The sequence below is a fragment of the Eumetopias jubatus genome, unplaced genomic scaffold, assembly GCF_037043125.1.
Source record: "Eumetopias jubatus isolate StellerSeaLion01/CBP00866 unplaced genomic scaffold, mEumJub1_p1.0 scaffold_39, whole genome shotgun sequence".
NCBI lineage: Eukaryota > Metazoa > Chordata > Mammalia > Carnivora > Otariidae > Eumetopias > Eumetopias jubatus.
Window position 1 is genome coordinate 91,382 of NW_028274845.1, and position 20,022 is coordinate 111,403.

The following is a 20,022-nucleotide window of genomic DNA, read 5'->3' on the forward strand; positions in this document are numbered from 1 at the left end:
GACTCGCTCCGCCTCCGCCCCACACCAGTCTCACCCGCCTTCCACCGGACACACAGGCTCACTCGCCTAGGCGCACCCCAACACCCTCGGCACCCACTCCTGTCGCAAGCATCCTCACCCTCCACACGACGCTTCCGAATAGGATGGACGCAACAGCGCTGCTACCTCCTCAGCCCCGCGAATTCTAAGTTGCAGAACCCCACCGCCGTGTTGCCTGGTTTGCATCAGACAAGCCCAGTCCCTGAAGTCAAGGGCTTCGCCTCAGTCCCCAACCCCACCCCATCTCCCGGCCCCCCAGCTCCCCTCCCAACTTGGATTTCAGTACTGGTGTTCCTCCTTCTCCTCCTCCAGTCCCCCTTCCCCTTCGCCCTTCCCGTGCCCTGGCTTCCTTCCTCACCTGCCCAGTCTCCTCTGTCTCCTGAATTGGTTACCACTCTTTCCTCTCCCTGCAGCTATGGCCCCCCAAACCCTACACAACCCCCCCACCCAGCCCAGGGAAGGCTGTGCCAGCCAGAGAGAAACATGAGGGAGGACTTTCCAACAGCCCACGAAGAGCAGATACAACTCTGTCTCTTGCTCTCTCTAGCTCTCTCTCTCTTTCTCTTCAGACCCTGGTTGGAGGACACCGAGTGCCATGGCTGCACCTGTACAGTTCAAACCAGTCCCCACAGCCTCCCCCAGGCCTGGACACTGCGGGGGGGAGGGGAGGACCAAAAGTCCGCAACCCCTGGGCCCTCGGGCTGACACCAGCCCACAACACTCCACACGCTGAACACATCCCAGGGCCTGCTTCTTCCCCAGGCGGGCTCCTAGGACAGGGACGGCGCGCCCCCTCGTGGCCGCGCGGGGAGGCGCCCAAGGATCCCGCTGTTGAGGGCAGGGCCAAAGGGGACCACTGCTTCTGCTCCCTTAGACCAGGCTCAGAGTTCTCAGCAGGGGGTTAGTGGGGTCCCAGGCTCCCCACTCTGCCACCGCCTGCCCTCCCTCCACCGCTGGGCGCTTCCCCCTGGAGGGGATTTCTGCAGTCAGGTCGGCCTTTGGAGGGAAAATAGCCAGGTCTGGAAAACTAAACAGACTACTTTGAAGAGATTTGGGCAATTGTATGGTCATGGATGGAGCGCCCTAGGGTTCTGATTTGCCTTGTCTTGATTGCGCCTTGAGGTAGCGGTTTACTTTTCCCGGAATGTTTAAATTAGAAAAGATTGGAGGGTGGAGAGGGGGCGTCCAACTTTAGTTGTCACCTGAGATCAATAGTGTGCTGCTGGGTAGAATAATGCCCCCTCCCTAGGAGCTGCCCAGACTAATGCCAGGAAACTGTGCACATGTTCCATCCTGCAGCAAAAGGGACCCTGCACAGGTGCTTATGTTAAGGACCTTGAGATGGGGAGATGATCCTGGATTATCCAGGCGGCGCCCTGCAATGACAAGGGGGTCTTAAAACACAAAGAGGCAGAGAAGAGGTCAGAAGGAGGCTGTGTGAGGAGGACTCTGCCTGCTGGGGCTGGGGCTGGGGCTGAGCATGGAGGAGGGGCCTCTAGGAGCTGGAACAGGCAAAGAGACACACTGCCTGCTTAACCTAAAAAATAGAAAGCGCCAGGTATTTTACCAGCCAAATTGGGATTCCTGGGGAATAAAAGGGAAAGGTGATGTGGGACAAACCAGCTGGTCTGAGGAAAGTCACCTAACCAGAGCTGTGCAGGGTCCCTGGTGTGGCTTGCAGTGAGGTCCTGCTCAGGGCCTCCATGGGAGGAAAGGCCAGCAAGTCAGGGGGCAATCATTTGAAAGCAGTAGAGGGAACAGGGCCTGGAGCTCTCCCAGGCAAAATGACCCCTAATCAGGAGCCAGATCCGTCATCGGAAAATAATCCAGAGCTGACACATGTGAGAACCGCCAGAGAAGGATATGAAAGCTTTTAGTATAAGTTTTCCATCAGTTGTAAATGTTAAACCGAGAATTAGAAAATATAAACAACACCCTCTCTATCTTTAAGAGATGAAAACTACAACGTCTGAAAGGAAATATACTACAAGGTATTGACAGAATTTAGAAAATGCAGAAGAAAAATTTTTGATAGAATTGTATTGACTCTGTAGATCTATTTGCGTAGTATTGCCATATGAACTATATTAAATCTTCCAATGCATGCATACAGTTGTTTTTTTTCCCCCATTTGGTCTTTCATCTCTCGCAGAACCATTGCTTCTTATGCTTTTCAGTGAACAAGTCTTGCTCTCCTTGAATGAATTTACACCTGACACTTTTACTGTGTTGTGTGCCATTGTAAATAGAATTGCTTTCTAAATTTCCTTCTCAGATTGTTCATTGCTAGTGCATAGAAACACAACTGATTTTGTATATATGGTACCCTGCAACTTTACGGAATGAGTCTATGGACTCTAATATTTTTGTGTGTGGATGATTTGAGGTTTTTCTATCTTTAGGAGCATGTCCTCTGTAAATAGAGATACAGGTTGACCCTTGACCAATGCGGAGTAAGGATGGTGACTCTCAAGATCAAAAACCTGTGTATAGAGGCGCCGTGAGGGGCGGTAGCAGCGGCGGTGGTGGTGATAGTGGCGGTAGCTGTGAGGGGGTTCCAGGAAGATGGTGCTGATTAAGGAATTCTGTGTGGTTTTGCCATGTTCTGTTCAGGAGCAAAGTTCCTGCATTCGTCAGGATGATTGCTCCGGAGGGCTCCTTGGTGTTTCACGAGAAAGCCTGGAACGCATACCCCTACTGTAGAACAAACCATTATGCCTCAGTTGTAACGAATGTATATATGAAAGATGATTTCTTCATTAAAATTGAAACATGGCACAAACCAGACTTGGGAACATTAGAAAATGTACACGGTTTAGATCCGAACACATGGAAAACTGTTGAAATTGTCCGCATAGATATTGCAGATCGAAGTCAAGTTGAACCAGCAGACTACAAAGCTGATGAAGACCCAGCATTATTCCAGTCAGTCAAGACCAAGAGAGGGCCTTTGGGACCCAACTGGAAGAAGGAGCTGGCAAACAACTCTGACTGTCCTCAGATGTGTGCCTACAAGCTGGTGACCATCAAATTCAAGTGGTGGGGACTGCAAAGCAAAGGAAAACTTCATTCAGAAGCAAGAGAAAAGGATATTTACAAAGTTCATCGCCAGCTTTTTTGTTGGATTGACAAGTGGAATGATCTGACAATGGAAGACATTAGGAGAATGGAGGATGAAACTCAGAAAGAACTAGAAACAATGCGTAAGAAGGGTTCCGTCCGAGGGACGTCGGCTGCTGATGTCTAGATGAGTCCCGTGTAGGGTCAGAGACAATATCAAACTGTTTATGTAATCAAGGTCAAGTGAGGGGAACAAGTGCAGCCAGTGATGAGTGAAGAAGGATCTGACCAGTATCTGGCAGTGCTGACGTTTCCCAGATGTGTGCTTGTGATGACATACTCACAGGTTCCCAACCACGTGTGTGTGTGTGTGTGTGTGTGTGTGTGTGTGTGTGTGTCTGTCTGTGGCTGCATATAAAACGCATGTAGAGCTACAGATCAAGATACACACACTTGTGTATATATGTACATACAAACATACTGAAAGGTTTAGTACAATTTCTCCAAAGTACTGTACCTATCTTCAAGAATGCAAAAGAAAATATTTTCAATATATATACCTGGAACAGATTTTAATAATTATCAGAGTAATACCATTGATGGACAAATTGACTGCAATGTAATACTAGCTGGTATGTTTCATAAATGTCAAATTGTGGACCAATATATTTAGCCTTTTATAACTTTTCTGTTCTTTTAAATCTTCCTGTTCTTTTAAATCTTACAAATTTTTATTTTAGTCCCATAAGCAACAGACTCCCACAGAAAAATTTATTCAAAATCTTTTGGTATTCCAGTGAATCTGGAATGTGAACTCTGAATGTATTTATAATGATTTATTTCTGGATGGTTATTATCTTAAATTCAAATTGGACACTGTCTATTAGTAAGGAGTATAGTTACCAGCCAATTTTTACCTGTTTGCCCTGAGGGAAAAAATCCTTTAAAAAAAAATTCTGGTTTTTATTGGATTTTTGTATTTTAAATTTCAATATTTTTCTACATCAAACCTAGCAAAAATGGAGATGATGGTTTGTGATTTATAATAAGCACTATACAATTTTCAGGCTACTCTTAGGCAAACAAAGAAATTGATGAAGAAATGAATAGCATCGTAGGCTGTAGGAAACTTTCCGGAAGTCGAGCACTTCCATGGAGTCTTGTTTCTGAAATGACTGTTTTCTGAAATTAGAGCTTGGAAACTATGCAAATGATCTAGATTCCTCACAGCTGACAGGCTAGAATACAGATAGTGGTGATGGTTTTGTTTTTGTTTTGTGCTTTTCATATTGAAATACACCCCAAGGGGGAGAAGCTGCCTTTGAGATAGTGGAATTTCAGAGGCAGCACAGGCTGATCTCCTTGCCTGGGAGGCCCTGCTGAGAGGCCAGTGCTCCACCGCCCATGGGGAGGACACCACTGGAACCTGTCACGAGTGAGCATCAGGAACGTGCTGTTAGCAGCTGCTGCCACCTTGTCCTCCTCCTCCTCCTTCTTTAAGAAAGGCACCATAGCTAGGTAAGATTTTTATCAGCTCTCTCTGTCCAAATCCAGGTTTTCTCCTGTCAGTCCTGGAAGCTTGACCAGAATGATATTGTTGGAGCCTTCCGGTCACAAACTATCTCCTTTAATCTCGTCCTTCCTGCAACACGCTGGCTCCTGTAGTCCTATCACGTTTGTAATCTGACTTGCTGACAGTCCTGCCCACCCTGCTCCTCGTTTTCCCACACGCCATGTCCCCACTGAGGTGGTGGCAGTGATTCGGACGAAGGTGTTGAGGATCACTGCCGCACCGCGATGCCCTCTTAGCCTTGGCTCCGAACCCCACGTCGAATATGTCCTCCGTGTACTCAGGATCAAGACTGATGTTTACTCTCTGGGCAGTGTTATAAGACAGGTGTTGTCAAAGCATAATCATTGTCTGCAAAATGTTTGCTGCAAGGAAGATTATTGCTAATTTTGTGAAATAAAGAGTCTCACTCTCTCCTTTTAATGGACTAAACTCTCACTGGCATCTGTAGCTTCGTTGGGAGTTTGGGCGCACATGGAAATCCATGCTCAGCGCACGGATTCTAATGTTTTCCTAACAACTGTGGAGATTTGAGGGAATGCGTGGTGAATGTAAAATACCTAGTTTACTTGGCAGTCTCTTGTGTAAATTACAGTAAAACAAAGTAAATGAAATTGAAACAAAAAATAAATTTGATCACAAAATGCCAAAAAAAAAAAAAAAAAAAACCTGTGTATAACTTTTGACTCCCGAAAACTTAACTACTAATAGCCACTTGTTGACTGGAAGCCTGACTGATAAGATAAAGATGACTAACCCATATTTTGCAAGTTATATGTATTCTACACTGTATACTTCTAATAAAGTAAGTTAGATAAATGAAAATGTTATTAAGAAAATCATTCGGAAGAGAACATATATTTAGAGTAGTATACTGTGTTTATAGAAAAATGCACGTAGAATTGTACATGTGCTGTTCCAACCTGTGTTGTACAAGGTCAACCCTAGTTTTATTTCTTCCTTCCCCCACTCTTTTTTCTCACTTTCAGTTTTGAATAGTATTTTGGCCGAGGATCGAATTCCATGCCTAGAGAGGGATTCTTGAGTCTCCTCTTGATTAGAACGAACTTTTCAAGTTCATCCCTGACATTAAATCTAAATTAGACCTGCTTTGGGGCTTGGAAATGGAGGGAAAAATCACCCTCCTTTCTTCTCACTGCATTTTAGACTTCCTCCTCAAAATGAATGTCAGGGGGCACCTGGGTGGCTCAGTCGTTAAGCTTCTGCTTTCCGCTCAGGTCGTGATACTGGGGTCCTGGGATGGAGCCCCGCGTCAGCAGAAAGCCTGCTACTCCCTCTCCCACACCCTCTGTTTGTGTTCCCTCTCTCATCGTGTCTCTCTCTGTCAAATAAAAAAATAAAATCTTAAAAAATAAAAAAAGTTCTTGCAAATAGTGCTGAGGACTCAGACTGGCCATTGCTTTGCTCGTGCCTCTCAATATTACCCTCAAAAATGTGAGCAAGACTTCATACTAGGTAAGCCTTAGGACCTTGGTGGGCTAAATATTCAGCAGCCTTTATACCAAACATGTTCCTACCGTACCTTTGATAACATGTGGAGAGGACTGAACAAGAAAATATGAAGTGCAACAGAGCATTCTTACCTTGAAAAAACATGGCCATTTTTGAATACTCATGGTAGCATATGCAGAAATCTAGCCTGGGCTGCCCTGGAGCCTTGTAGGCTTTACACTGCACATTCAGGGTTTCTAGAACACACACGTGCACGCGCTCACACACACACACACACACACACACACACACACACACACACTCCTCCAGTCCATCTCCGTAGGACTTGTGATCAAATCAGGAGCCAGTCCTCGAGTAGTAGGGCCCAGAGCCCGTGAGCAACAGATGCCTAAACAGGAGCCGCTGTCCCTGCTTTTTCTACAGAAGACAGGCCTGTTGCGCGGCGCCCTTCCTTGTCCCGTGCCCTCTGATCCACGCCCCGCCACGTCTTTCCCCACCCACCCCACCCTCCTGGCCAATGGCCTGCCTGTGACCTGAAAGGAAGTGACGTCCACGCCCCCTGGGTTTAGGCTTCCTGTGGGTTTCAGGCCTCCTCCTTGGGAGAGCAGTGTAGCAAAATAGCTCTTGAAAATGAAAACTATCGGGCACCTGGGTGGCTCAGTTGGTTAAGCAAATGCCTTCGGCTCAGGTCATGATCCTGGAGTCCCGGGATCGAGTCCCGCATCCGGCTCCCTTCTCAGGGGGAGTCTGATTCTCCCTCTGCCCCTCCCCCCTCATGTGCGTGCTCTCTCTCTCTCTCTCTCTCTCTCATTCTCTCTCGCAAATAAATAAATAAAATTAAAAAAAAGAAAGAAAATGAAAACTATCATCTTAGGACTAAGAACAACAATAAACAGATTCTAAGAATCATGTGAACGATCTGTACTGGAAATCAGAGCTCAAACTGTAAGAGAACGAATGGAGAATCTAGACTCAAAAGGTGTTTCTGGTAAGGCCAGATGTGCAGAACAGGATTTCGAGCGGAGCAAGAGATGTTAAGCGAGTGTCCTGCTCAGCAGCGGGAAGGTGTAGGGACCAGTGCCCCACAGGGTCGTGGGAAGAACGAGGGAGGGCAGGGCCAGGCACCGATGTGGAAGGAGACCCGACAGAGCCGGCCAAGTCCTGGATGCGTTTGGCGGAGACCGCCGGGCACCAAAACTGGGAGCTCGGCCTTTGCCACAGATTCCAAAGAAATACATTCCCAACAGCTAACATTTAAGTGTTTGTGTGTGTGTGTGGGGGGGTGATGACATGTTCCATGACAAGAAATGTAGCATTTCCTTCTGAATGTGGCATGCGAGAGTCCTGTCATTTTGTCGGCAACACAAGATTCCGATTCTATGACACCACATCGTTGTGGATACCGTGACATGATTTTCGGGCTCAATGTGTTCCGAGCCGATGTAGTTAGACAAGGCGGAAGAGTCCAGAGTGGCAGCTTGGGGCTAGAGAGCCCCCAGAGAGGACCCGTGCTTGCCTCTGGCTGGGTAATCAGAGAGCTCGCTCCCCTGTGAACTGAAGGTTGGAGCTTCCAGCCCAGCTGGGAATACTGGGTTATAAGTGATCCGAGGCATTACTAAGCTATACTGTGCAAAACATTCTTTCTTAGCTAGCTTCTTCCCTGACTTATCCTCAGTATCTATTTTATTTTTGTTTTTTAAGCTTTAAAAGTTTTATTTATTTATTTATTTATTTATTTATTTATTTATTTATTTAGGAGAGAGAGAGCACGCCCCTGCAAGCCTATAAACGGTGTGGAGGGGTAGAGGGGGAGGCAAAGGGGGAGAATCTGAAGAGGACTCTGCACTGAGCCTGGGGTTCAATTTCAGGACCCTGAGATCATGACCTGAGCCAAAACCAAGAGTTGAAGGCTTCACCAACTGAGCCACCCAGGTGCCCCATATGTTTTAAATGTTTCAGGGATTTTATTTTTAAGGAATCTCTACATGCAATGTGAGGCTCGAACTCACAATCCCGAGATCAAGAGCAATATCTAGTTTATTTTTGTTTATTTTTTAAAATATTTTATTTAATTATTTGAGAGAGAGTGAGAGAGCGAGCAGGAGAGCATGGTGGGAGGCACAGGGAGAAGGAGACTCCTCGCTGAGCAGGGAGCCCGATGTGGGGCTCGATTCCCGAACCCTGGAATCATGATGTCAGCCAAAGCAGACGCTCAACCGGCTGAGCCTCCCAGGTGCCCCAGCAATCGCTAGTTTAAATCAGAGGTGGGAAGATCCTGCCTGAACACCTAAAGTTCATGTTAGTTACTAAGGGGGTTGTTAGAAAGAGTCTCTTCTTTTTCTTTCTTTTTTTAGGATAAAATAAGTTCTGGAGTTCCAGAGTCTAGGTATCTCATAGACAATATGACCTTTCTTCCTGAGAATGGGTTTTTACACCTGTTCGTTCCTGGAAAGTTGGTGTCAATTCCTCTAAGCCAGTTTAAAGGAATTGGCTTTTTTATTCCTCACAGCCAAAAAGAACACACGCCAAGGTCTCAGTGAGAGGATCGCTTATAGGATACGGGCTTTAGTTGTGAGATGTGGGAAAGGATGGGAAGAGGCAGGGTTTGTTCTACATTGAACACTGGCAGCACTGACAATTCTGTGATTGTGGTAAAGAAGTCATAGGCGTTTCCTTAGGGAGGGAGGTCGATGTTTGGATGTCGGTCTGAACAGTATTGTGAGTAGCCTTGTTTTGTCTCATTTCATCAAGGTCTCAAAGCAATCTTGTCTGAGGTTGATATTCTACATGTAAGATTATTTATTTCAATCATGGAAACAAAACAGTCAGGCTGGGAGTGCCACAGCAGTTCAGGGCATCGGAGGCTGGGATTGTTCTTTGTCCCTGGAAATCCCTAAAACAGAGAACAAGGAAAGAGAGCCCTCAGGTCTCCCAAGCTGTAGCTGCAAACCTGAGTGGGAAACTGAGACTTGGACTAAGTATCTTGAATTTCCTGTGGCTCCATTTCCCATTTCAAAATGGGTCAAAAGGAATTGTTCCTGCATGGGTTGTCCCAGGTGTTAAATTGGTAGAGTAGGCAGCTAGATCTGAGCTGGAGGCAAGGAGGGTGGTACACAGTGCTTTCGTGGTTTCCCACCTGCTGGACTGTTAGATCCAGACCAGCAGGTGCAGAGCATGTGCTCTCCTTTCCAGCGTGTGTCCTACAATAACGTATGGCTTCCTTACAATATATTTACATTGCGGTTTCCATCCCCCAGTGGGGGAAGATGGCCTTGACAGTTCCAGGAAGACCTTTGTTAGGGCCAAAATCTCCCCCTATCAACCAGTAGGCTGAGTCCCTTAGATGATTGGAAACATCTTCAGTTGGAGACCACCCTGGCTGTGACCCATAATCTATGAGACATAAAAAGAAAAGACACCCCTAACCCCAGTGCAGCTGCCACCCCGGGGCCTGTCTGCTCTCCCATCTTGAGAGTGGACTGAAGTTCAACCAGGAGTGTAAACCAACTGAGTATACAAGTGGGACTGTACAATTGTGAACAAGAGTATTCCCAGGAAAAGTCCTTCTGGACATTGTTGTTTGAACAGTGGGGATACGGATTGACCACTGTCCCCTGACATTCAGATGTGGGTTCCCGGAGGATATGTTAGGATCCTCGACAGGGAAGCTCGCAGCCAAGGCCTGTGTGGCGGCCGTACTGCCATCAACTGTTGAAGGAGTTTGGGAAAATCTCTTCTTCTCTCTGGGCCTCACTTTCCTCATGTGTAAGATAAGGTTGTTATTCAAATCCTCCACGGTCCCTTCCTGCTCAGTTTCTGTGAGTGCATGAGGGTCTGCGGTGCCTTTTAAGCAGCCCTAGGGACTGCAGCTGAGACCTGACTTGGTCCCCTCACTGTGTGTCCTTTTCAGGAGCCTGATCTGAGCCCACACTGGAAACAGAGAACAGAGGGAGCATTTGGGAGACAGAAAATCAGATTTGGAGGATGAGCATAACCCAAGGAAGGACAAGGCAATGGTGGAGCAGGTGATTGCCAAAGGAGGTAAGAATAAGGACAAGTTGAGTCCAGAAAACTCAGGGGAACCTGAGGAATGCATACAGCAGCATCCAACTCTGCAAGGAGCAGCCTGAGCTGAGCAAGGAGAACTAGGAGAGTAAGTTTTCCCCTCACCTTCAGGTCTTTTAAACATTGATTCATAACGGATTCCCGTGTGGCATCAGTTTCACCTGGCAACACAGGGATTGGACGACTCTATAAATTATGTTAGGCTGACTACTAGTGTAGCTACCCTCTGTCACCACGCAGAGCTGTTACTGCACCACCGACTACATAATATGAGATCTGTCCTCTAACATTTTTTTAAAATCTTCACTGTGGACGATGTTTTGACAGAGTGTAGGTTTCTATGCCCTCCCCTCCCCCCACCACTACCATGGGCCTTCTTTGGACTTTCCCAGAGAGGAGCAGTGACATATAGGAGGTTCCCTATTTTAGGTCACTGCAGCCCCTGATCTTGGACCAGGATGCTCAGCCAGGGCCAGGGAAATATGGATTAGCAGGAACCCTTCTTTGCAAGCCCAGCTCCAATGTGAAGGACCAGAGTGCCTCTTCTAGGCCCCCGCAGGAATGGTTCAGCACCCAGGAGCTGGCCCTACATAGAGGGCCAGAAAAGGGCAGATTCCCCTAAACCCAGCCCAAAGTGTTCCATTTAGACTCAGAAGAAGGTGAATAGCAGCACAGGCTCTTTTCCCTATGCTGAGCGGGGTGACTGGGCGGAGCCTCAGAGCCAGTGCAGGAGGGAGCATCAAAGGGAACCTTTGGATGTTAACCTAAAGGTTCGTGGCTAGAGCCCACCCAGGGGACCAAACCTACTTAAGATCCATCCAGATCTTGCCAGCGGCTTCCGTGGGTCCTGCAGCCCTGACTTCCTCTAGGTATCTCCAGCCAGCTGCTGCCCCTGTCTTTGCCTGCTTCCCCCTGGTGTCCTTGGGCTAACTGAAGGTCTGTTCCCTTAAGTCGTCTGCCACCTGGTGGATTCCAGGGAAACTGCCGGGGCCTGAGGCTGAAGGCACATGCACTGAATCCCTGACTCCAGCTGGGAGGTCAGAAACCAGGCTCTGAGCCACCACCTGCTGAGACTCCAGGATGTGGCCCCTCAGCAGGTTGTGTTTGCCTGGGGGTCCCAGGACCCACTGATGTGCGAAGGTCACCTTCTTTCTTTTTTTTAGGTGAAAATGAAATACAATAAATTTCACCCCTTGTCAACAATGACAGAGTTGTTCAGCTAGTGCCCTAATGTGTTTCAGAGGCTTCCTTCACCTTCCCACACTCCCTCCAGCCCCTCTGCAGATAGTCTCCGTTCCCTCCTCCAGCCCCAAGCAGCACTGATCTGCTTTCTGTCTCTGTGCATTGCTCCTTTCTGCTCATGTTACATAAGCCGAATGAGAATGTTTGTAGTTCTTGGTGACTGGCTTCTTTCACTGAGCATCCTTTTGAGGTTCCTCCATGCTGTAGCTTGGATCAGATTTCTGTGCCTTTTGTTGCCCAATAGATGCCATGGTACAGATAGGCCTCATTGGGTTTGTCCATTCACCAGCCGATGGCCCTTTGTGTTGCTGTCAGGTGTTCCCTATTGTGAATAACCCTGCCCGGAACATTTCTGACCGAGACTTGAGCAGACATATGCTTTTACTTCTCTCAGATAGATTCCTAGTTGTCGAATGGCTGGATCCTATGGCAAGCTTGTGCTGAACTCTTAAGAACTCTCAAAGTGGCTTCCGCAGGGGCTCTTATATTTTACGTTGCCACCAGCAATATAGGAGGGTCCAGTTTCTCCACATCCTCAGCAACACTTGGTATCGTCTTTGGAACAGAAGCGCACTAGTTGATGTAAAATGGTACGTGGTTGTCCTTGCATTTCCTTGAGCACTAATAACATATTACTAATAACCTTGATTACCTTTTTATGTGTCTCCTTTGGTACATGTGTATTCAACTCTTATACTGGCTTAAACGAGTGTGTTGCTTCGGCCCATTGAGTGAGTTCAAAGTCCTCTTGTCTCTCGTGAATGTGAGTCCTCACTGGGTATTTAATCCACAAATATTTCCTCCTAATCAGTGGCTTCTCTGTTCCTTTTCTCAGTGGCAAAGTTTGATGCAAAAAACTTCTCCATCTTCAATTTTCTCTTACATATCGTGCTCTTGCCGTAGTGACTTAGAACTCTTTGCTTACTGTGAATTCCTGACCATTTTCTCCCATGTAGTCCTCTTGCACAATAGTTTTGGCTCTTATACTTAGATCTGTGACCATTTTGAGTTCATTGCTGTGTAAGGTGTGATTTCCTGCAACAGCAGTGGGGGAGCTTTGTCCTGACAGGTACAGGAGAGCCTGGGGGACACCTTTGTTTCAGAGTTAGTCTCCCCTGGGCCAGGAATGGAGATTTCACCGTGCTGCACCTGTTAGTGAAAGGCTGAGTGCCTTTGGGGAGGGGAGATACGTGGGGCTGGGGTCATATACGGCATGTACTCCCCGTTCTCTGGGACTGGGTACAAAGGAGCTCCTGGAGCCCCAGGGCAGTCCTGCTCACAGGTGTCTTTAGAAGCACAAACACACTGAGAGCAGGAGAGGCTAACACAGAAAGGACCCCAGGGATCCCAGGGGATCTGGGTTGGGATCCGATAGGGTCTTCTGTGGGTGGGTGGGAAAGAGGACTCCCACACAATTGGAACTCAGGAAACATACCCAGAAGGAGTGGAGCAGATTGAAGACATTTCCCAGAGTTTGCACTCTTTTTCCAACATGAAAATCATGGTGTGTGCCTGCATCAAAGGTGCTCGGGGGACACATGCTGCCTCAGTGGGTAGAGCGTGCAACTCTTCATCTCAAGGTCATGAGTTAGAGCTCCACGTTGGTCATGGAGCCTAGCTGAAATTAAAAAAATAATAATAATAAATAAAAAATACACAGGTGCATGCGTCAGGAATCTGGAATTACTCCCCCTAAGGAAAGGATGGGGCAGCTCCCTTAGTCCTTGCAGGTCAAGAGCCATTCTGCGCCTTAGAGAATCCTAAAAGTTGCTTGATATTTCCTCAGATCAACCCAGAGATTCTACACTTTCAGTATTTGTTGGGTTTTCCGTGTATGGTCAGAGGTCCACTGGCAGAAAAAAGTTGACACACGGAGTACAGAGTAGACCAAAACACAGAATAGTACCTGGATGCACCACATTAGTCTCTGTCCTCACTGCGGCCTCACTGAAAATGAGAATGGGCAATCGAAATACCTGGTATTCAACACACATTAGGAAAAAATGGAAAGTTTGGGTTAACAGTTTAAATTATTGTGTCCCCAGATTGAATCTGATGGCAAGTGGAGACTCTGTTGAACGTCTTCTAGGTTCTGCAGGTGGAAATGAGGGGCTGAGGGACAAAGCAATTTACAACTGAGAGTAACTTTGGTAACTTAGTACCTTCACACTTGACACAGTTTTCTTTCATTTTGTCTGATGCCCTGCTGTCATGTTTGATTCTAACCATATTTGTACAAGGAAGTTGATATCAATAGCAAACCTAAAATCCATACCACTAAATATCACAGTGCTTATTCCTAATGGTACTTTAGGCTCGTTTCTAACTGCCTGTAGTTTCGTTATGACTGACTCTGAAGGCAGCCCATTCTAGCCATGTGTGCACTTCTCTTTGGCCCCACCTCCAGGTTAAGCAGTGCACCTGAGAGGGCTCTATCACTGGGGGAAGGACGTAGGTCAGACAGGTAATAAAGAGAAATGGGGGGACTGGGAGTCAGCAAAAAGAAAGCATAATTATCAGTGCATTGATTCCAGAGAGGACCATTATATTGCTTTTTAAAAACTATTTTCTTTACTTCTTTGAGAGAGAGCGATTGGGAGAGCAGAGTGGTGGAGGGAGGGGGAGAGAGAGAGAGAAGCAAACTCACCCCTGAGCAGGGAGCTGGACATGGGGCTTATCCCAGGACCCTGGGATCCTGACCTGAGCCAAAGACTGACACTTAACCAATTGAGCCACCCAGGTGACCCTTAAAATAATTTTAAAAAATTTCTGGAATACTTAACATACAGCGTTACATTAGTTTCAGGTAAGATCATGGTATTTATTTTTTATTTGTTTTTTTTAAAGATTTTATGTATGTATGTATGTATGTATGTATTTATTTATTTATTTAGAGCAGGGATTATGGGCAGAGGGAGAGGGAGAAAGAATCCCAAGGAGATTCTGCATTGAGCATAGAGCCCAAACGTGGGGTTCCCACGACCCTGAGATCATGACCTGGGCCAAAATCAAGAGTCAGATGCTTATCCGACGGAGCCACCTGGATGCCCCTTGGTATTTCTAAGAATAATATGTTTAGCTTTCTCTCTGAAAGAGGTACTGAGTAATGAGCAAGGCTAAGAGAAACCATGGTACCCATAGGGGCCAAGGTCAGATTGCCCAATATGTACCACAATGGCATATTGATTATTTTGAATTGTAGCTCTTTGAATAGCAACTGTGCAAGGACCTCAAACCCTCCTCTGTCTCCCTGAAAGCAGGAAACCCATCTCCCCTATGAAAAAGGCACCCCCTGTACTAAGAAGTAAAAAGACATCCTTCTCACCAAGGCCTTTAAAGCAGAGGGTCTGAATTCTGCATAGGACTCACTCCAAATTAGAGCTCCCAAACGTCCCTCGGAAATGTATTGTCTCCTTGTCTAAAATGTATAAAAAATGTCTGCCTTAATACTTTCTATTTCTTTAAAGGTCTGAATTTCAATATCAGTTCTTCATGCATATTCAATATCTCAGGTAAACTTAATTCTTAGGTAAGCTGGAACACCTTGAACGGTAATGGAGGAACTTGTCCTTCCCTGCATATATTTTCCTAGGGAAATTATTGGATTCTTGCTGATTTACAAACTCCACCTAAACAATGTGTGGAAAAGAAGGGAAACTGTGTTCTTTCATTTGGTCATTTCCCTTCAGTGGATCTGCCTGGAAATAAGAAAGAAAGAAAGAAGAAAGGAAGGAAGGAAGGAAAGGAAAGAAGGAAAGGAAGGAAGGAAGGAAGGAAGGAAGGAAGGAAGGAAGGAAGGAAGGAAGGAAGGAAGAAGGAAGGAAGGAAAGAAAGAAAGAAAGCAAGAAAGAACGTAAAGAAAGAGAGAGAGAGAAAGAAAGAAAAAGAGAGAAAGAAAGACAAAAAAGAAAGGGGGAAGGAGGGAGGGAAGAAAGTGTCCTGGTCAATTTTCCTTGTAAACATCTCGTGAGGAATCTGTTGGTGAACACCCAAATGGTGGTGAATGTTGGGAAGGCCCGTCCCTGACATGCTTTCAGGAGGGTGATTTGCTGTGTATAGAACTATTTAGGGAAACAAACTAAGAATCAGTGGATTAATATGGCCTTATTCGCAAGAAAAAGTCACATCAGCTATGTAAGCATAGCCATGGGAAATCAACCCAAAGAGTTCCACTTTGTGTGGTAACCTCACACAACATTTAGAGACCATGTATGTTTTGCCTGGGTCAGAGCATGTCCTCATGTGGGAAATCGGTTCTTGCAGTTAGTGTTAGTGGTCTCAGTTGCTTTGCTGGTACCTCACAATTTCTCTTTGAAAATGTGAGTAAAACCTGATCCTGGGTAAGACTTATGATTAGTGGGGCCTGATTTGGCAATGCAACCTTTTACATCATCCCCATATTTGTTGGATGTGCTCTTATGCAATTATCTGGTCTTTCTTGAAATAGTTGCCATTGGCCAAAATTAAACCTGGATAACCTGTGTACAGAGTGACTGGTGGATGATGGATTTTGTGGCCATTATGGCCAAAATTGTTGCTAAGGTATCTCCCAAAACCATGTATTGTTCTTTGGCACATGCCCATTTGCAACTCCAAAAGCCCAAAGCCATTGTTCCCTGCTACCCTGGGGTCCTTGTCATCAATTCCCCAGAAGTTCAGGATTATAACAGCTCTCATTATCTTTTTTAAGATTTTACTTACTTATTTGACAGAGACACAGAGAGAGAAAACAAGCAGGGGGAGCAGCAGAGGGTGGGGAAGAAGCAGGCTTCCTACCGAGCAGGGAACCCAATGTGGGGCTGGATCCCAGGACTCTGGGATCATAACCTGAGCTGAGGGAAGATGCTTAACCGACTGAGGCACCCAGGTGCCCCAACAGCTCTTATTAAATCCCAAATCCTGTCTATCTTTTGTTTTATATACTATTGTTTTGTGTATATTGTGTATATTGTTTTATATCACTATTTTGTTTTATACAATTTCCCATAGTTAGGAAGACAGCAGGGATAAGAAAAGATGAAGTACAGGGAGCAATCTTACCTTGAAAACCTACGTCATTTTTGGGAAATCTGCCACCACACACGAGTGAAAAATTGAACCCTGAGACCTAGCATAACCTTAGCTGACGGTAATTCCCTTAAGCTAAATCAAAAGGAACACACCTCCCATGAAGCAAGTTGGGGTTTTTATTCCTTGCGGCCAGAAAGAACACACCTCATGGTCTCAGGAAGAGGGTGTTAGAAAGAACCTATTGTAGATAGGAAATGCCCTTCACAGTGTCCTTCATGTGACAAGGGCTAGGGAACATCACGTGAAGGTGACGAACAGATGTTTACCGTGGTTATTGGATTTTTGTGTTTTTTTTTTTCTACATCCAACATCACCAAATAATTTATTTGGAATCAGAATTCAAAAGAACATTTGACAGTTGAGAACTGTTTATTCTGATCCAGTTGTACAACTAATCTAGGTGAAATTTCCAAATAAACTTTACATGGGTTTTCCAGGACTGGGGCTTCTCGATGACTTCAAATTTAGGATTTTCAAATGTGAAGTCTGGGAACGTATTCATGTCTGTTTTAACATATGTGTATTTAAGCTTCAGAAGCTCCCTCCCTAGGTCTTGCTGGTGCTCTGGGCCAGTATCAACGGGTCCTCCAGATGCCCATAGTTTAGTTCTGTGTTCTCTAATCTTGTCCACGATGAGTTTCTGTACAGGACCAAGTTCTTTATTAAATGCCACCGCGGTAACACCAGTGTCGCTCCTCAAATGAACTGAGACTGCAGACCGAATGAGAGAGGAGAAACTGAAGAGCCTCTGAAGCATCAGGGTAATTCTGATTTGCTCTCAGTCCTGAGCTGCCAGAGCTTCCACTGCCTCCACTATTCTACTTCTGGCCGTGGCTCTGCCCCCACCCGCCTACCCGCCCTCCCAGTGCATTCTCAAATTTTTTTCCTTGATAGAGATTAGCATACATGTTTCTAAACATTAAAAACCCGGGGAAGTAGAGATAAGCATCTGAACTAGTTCTCTATTGATGCATATTAACAATTAGAAAAGCAGTGGTTTAAAGCAACCAACATGTGTTATCTTGCAGTCCTTTGGCTCAGGAGTTTGGAATGACGAGGGTGGGTTCTCTGCTCACGGAATTGGTCAGTAAGTCGTCCCCCACCTGAACAGGTCTGATAGTGACCTTGTAGTGGTTCTCTCTCCGAAGAGGGCCTGCCCTCAGCATCTCACTCCTCTGGGATCCTCTTCCCTGACCTCATTTCGATCTGTCATGATGCTTTCAGCTTAGCCAGGTGGCTTAGGAGGAATGCTAGAACTGTGGAACCCCAGACCTGATCTCTGCTGTCCCTTGTCCAGGAGGAGAATAAATGACAGAGGTCTTCATAAAGAAATGACCCCCATGAGGGCTGACATTCCCCAGCAATTAGAGCAGAGGAGGAAACCTACAGGCAAACGGAGGGCCTAAAAACCAAAATCACGGAAGCAGGACACAGATCAAGTAGGAGCCCTTCCCAGAAATGTCCCCATTCTCCATTGAAAGCCACTTTGGTTGAAGGGTGTGAGCACTGGGTCTTTCAGAGTCTGCCTCCTCGGCTCTTTGTTTAAAACGGGCTTTTTCCATACGTGAGAATCTCCTTGGAGCTTTTGTCAGAAATGCAGATTCGTGGGCCTTATCCCCAGGGCATTCCAAGAGGCACACAATGACTCTGATGAAGGTGTTCTTTAGCTCTGCAGCTGGTGCCCAGGGACGGGACCCCTGTCTGCTGCATGATACCCCATTTCCCGTCTAACATTCCAGCGGTCCATGCTGCCTTCTCGAAGTTATATTCTACATTCTCTATCATACACGAGATAAATATGCTCAAAGAGATAATTAAATGATCCACGAAAGCATATGGGACATGTGGTGAAGCTGCTATTGGCATCTTGGAATGCTTTTCTGAAGGCTGTGCTTCTATTGCTTCGGCCCAGAACCGGGATTGGGTTTGAATGGAAAGATGGTTGGGACTGGAGATCAGTAAAAGCTCGTTATTGCTGGTAACTTTTATCTATCTGCTTCACAAGTATTTACTGAATGTTTCACCTGGCAGTCTCTCGGAGGCACGGGGGACATGGGGTGAGCAGGCAGACCCAGTGCCAGCTCTCAGGAAAAAGAACTTTAGCACAGGAGTCAGATATTTTATAGATAATCATCGAAGTGCCTTTTATTTGTGACTATGGTAAATATTATTTAACACTTTTGTGTTCTGTGATCAGAACATCAGATCAGTTGGTGAAATGTCTGACTCTTGATTTTAGCTCAGGTCATGATCTCAGGGTCCTGGGATCGAGCCACCTTCTGGCTCCATCCTCATCAGGGACTCTGCTTGGGATTCTCTCTCTCTCTCTGCCTCTCCACCCCAAAATAAAGAAATAAATCTTTAAAAAAAAGTATAACCTTTCAGCAAGTGGTAAAGTATAATCTTTTCAACACATGGATATGGATATGACATATGCGTGTGCATATGAAAATAAGTAAATACATAAAATTGGATCCATAACTCACACCACCCCAAAATTAGCCTAGGAGAGAGTAAGGGCCTAAGTAGAAACGTTAAAATGTTAAAACTTTTACAAGAAAACATAGTAGAAAAATCTTTAGGAGCCCCTGCGTGACACAGTTGGTGGCTCATCTGACTCCTGATTTTGACTCAGGTCCTGATCTCATGGGTTGTGGGATCAAGCCCAGAGTTGGCTGTGCACTCAGTGGAGAGTCTGCTTCAATTTCTCTCCCTCTCTCCCTCTGTCCCGCACTTGCTCTCTTTCTGTCACTCTCTCTAAAATTAAATAAATAGAATCTTTTTAAACAAAGATTTTATTTGTTTATTGGAGATAGAGAGAACACAAGCAGAAGGGCAGGCAGAGGGAGAGGGAGAAGCATACTCCCTGCTGAGCAGGGATCCTGCCGGTGGGCTCAATCCCAGAACCCTGGGATCATGACCTCAGCTAAAGGCAGATGCATAATGAACCAAGCCTCCCCCGGCTCCCTAGTAAATAAATCGTTAAAAAAATCTTTATAACCTTAAGTTGGACAATGATTTCTTTTTTTTTTAAGATTTTATTTATTTATTTGACAGAGAGAGAGCACAAGCAGGGGAGCTGCAGAGGGAGAGGGAGAGGCAGGCTCCCCGCTGAGCAAGGAGCCCGATGGTGGGCTAGATCCCAGGACTCTGGGATCCTGAACTGAGTCGAGGGCAGACACTCAACAGAATGAGCCACCCAGGAGCCCTGGGACAATGATCTCTTAGATATGACACCAAAATTGTGATTGATGAAAGAACAAATGGATACATTGGACTTAGTTAAAATTTCAAACTTTTGTTCTTCACAAGACATTGGTGAGAGGATGAAAAGTCAAGTCACACATAGGGAGAAAATATTGATAAATTACATATCTAATGAAGGTCTCCTAATAGAACACTGAAAGAACTCTCCAAAGACAATAGTAAGAAGGCAAACAATCCAATTTAAAAATGGGTAAAAGAGAAGTACTTGGGTGGCTCAGTTGGTGAAGCAGCTGCCT

General features: G+C 45.9%; 1 pseudogene; it reads right to left on the minus strand.

The window, feature by feature from the left end:
• Window positions 1-16,910: 16,910 nt before the first annotated feature.
• On the minus strand, window positions 16,911-17,390 carry LOC148161888 (ATP synthase peripheral stalk subunit F6, mitochondrial pseudogene; annotated as a pseudogene).
• Between the last annotated feature and the right edge of the window lie 2,632 nt (window positions 17,391-20,022).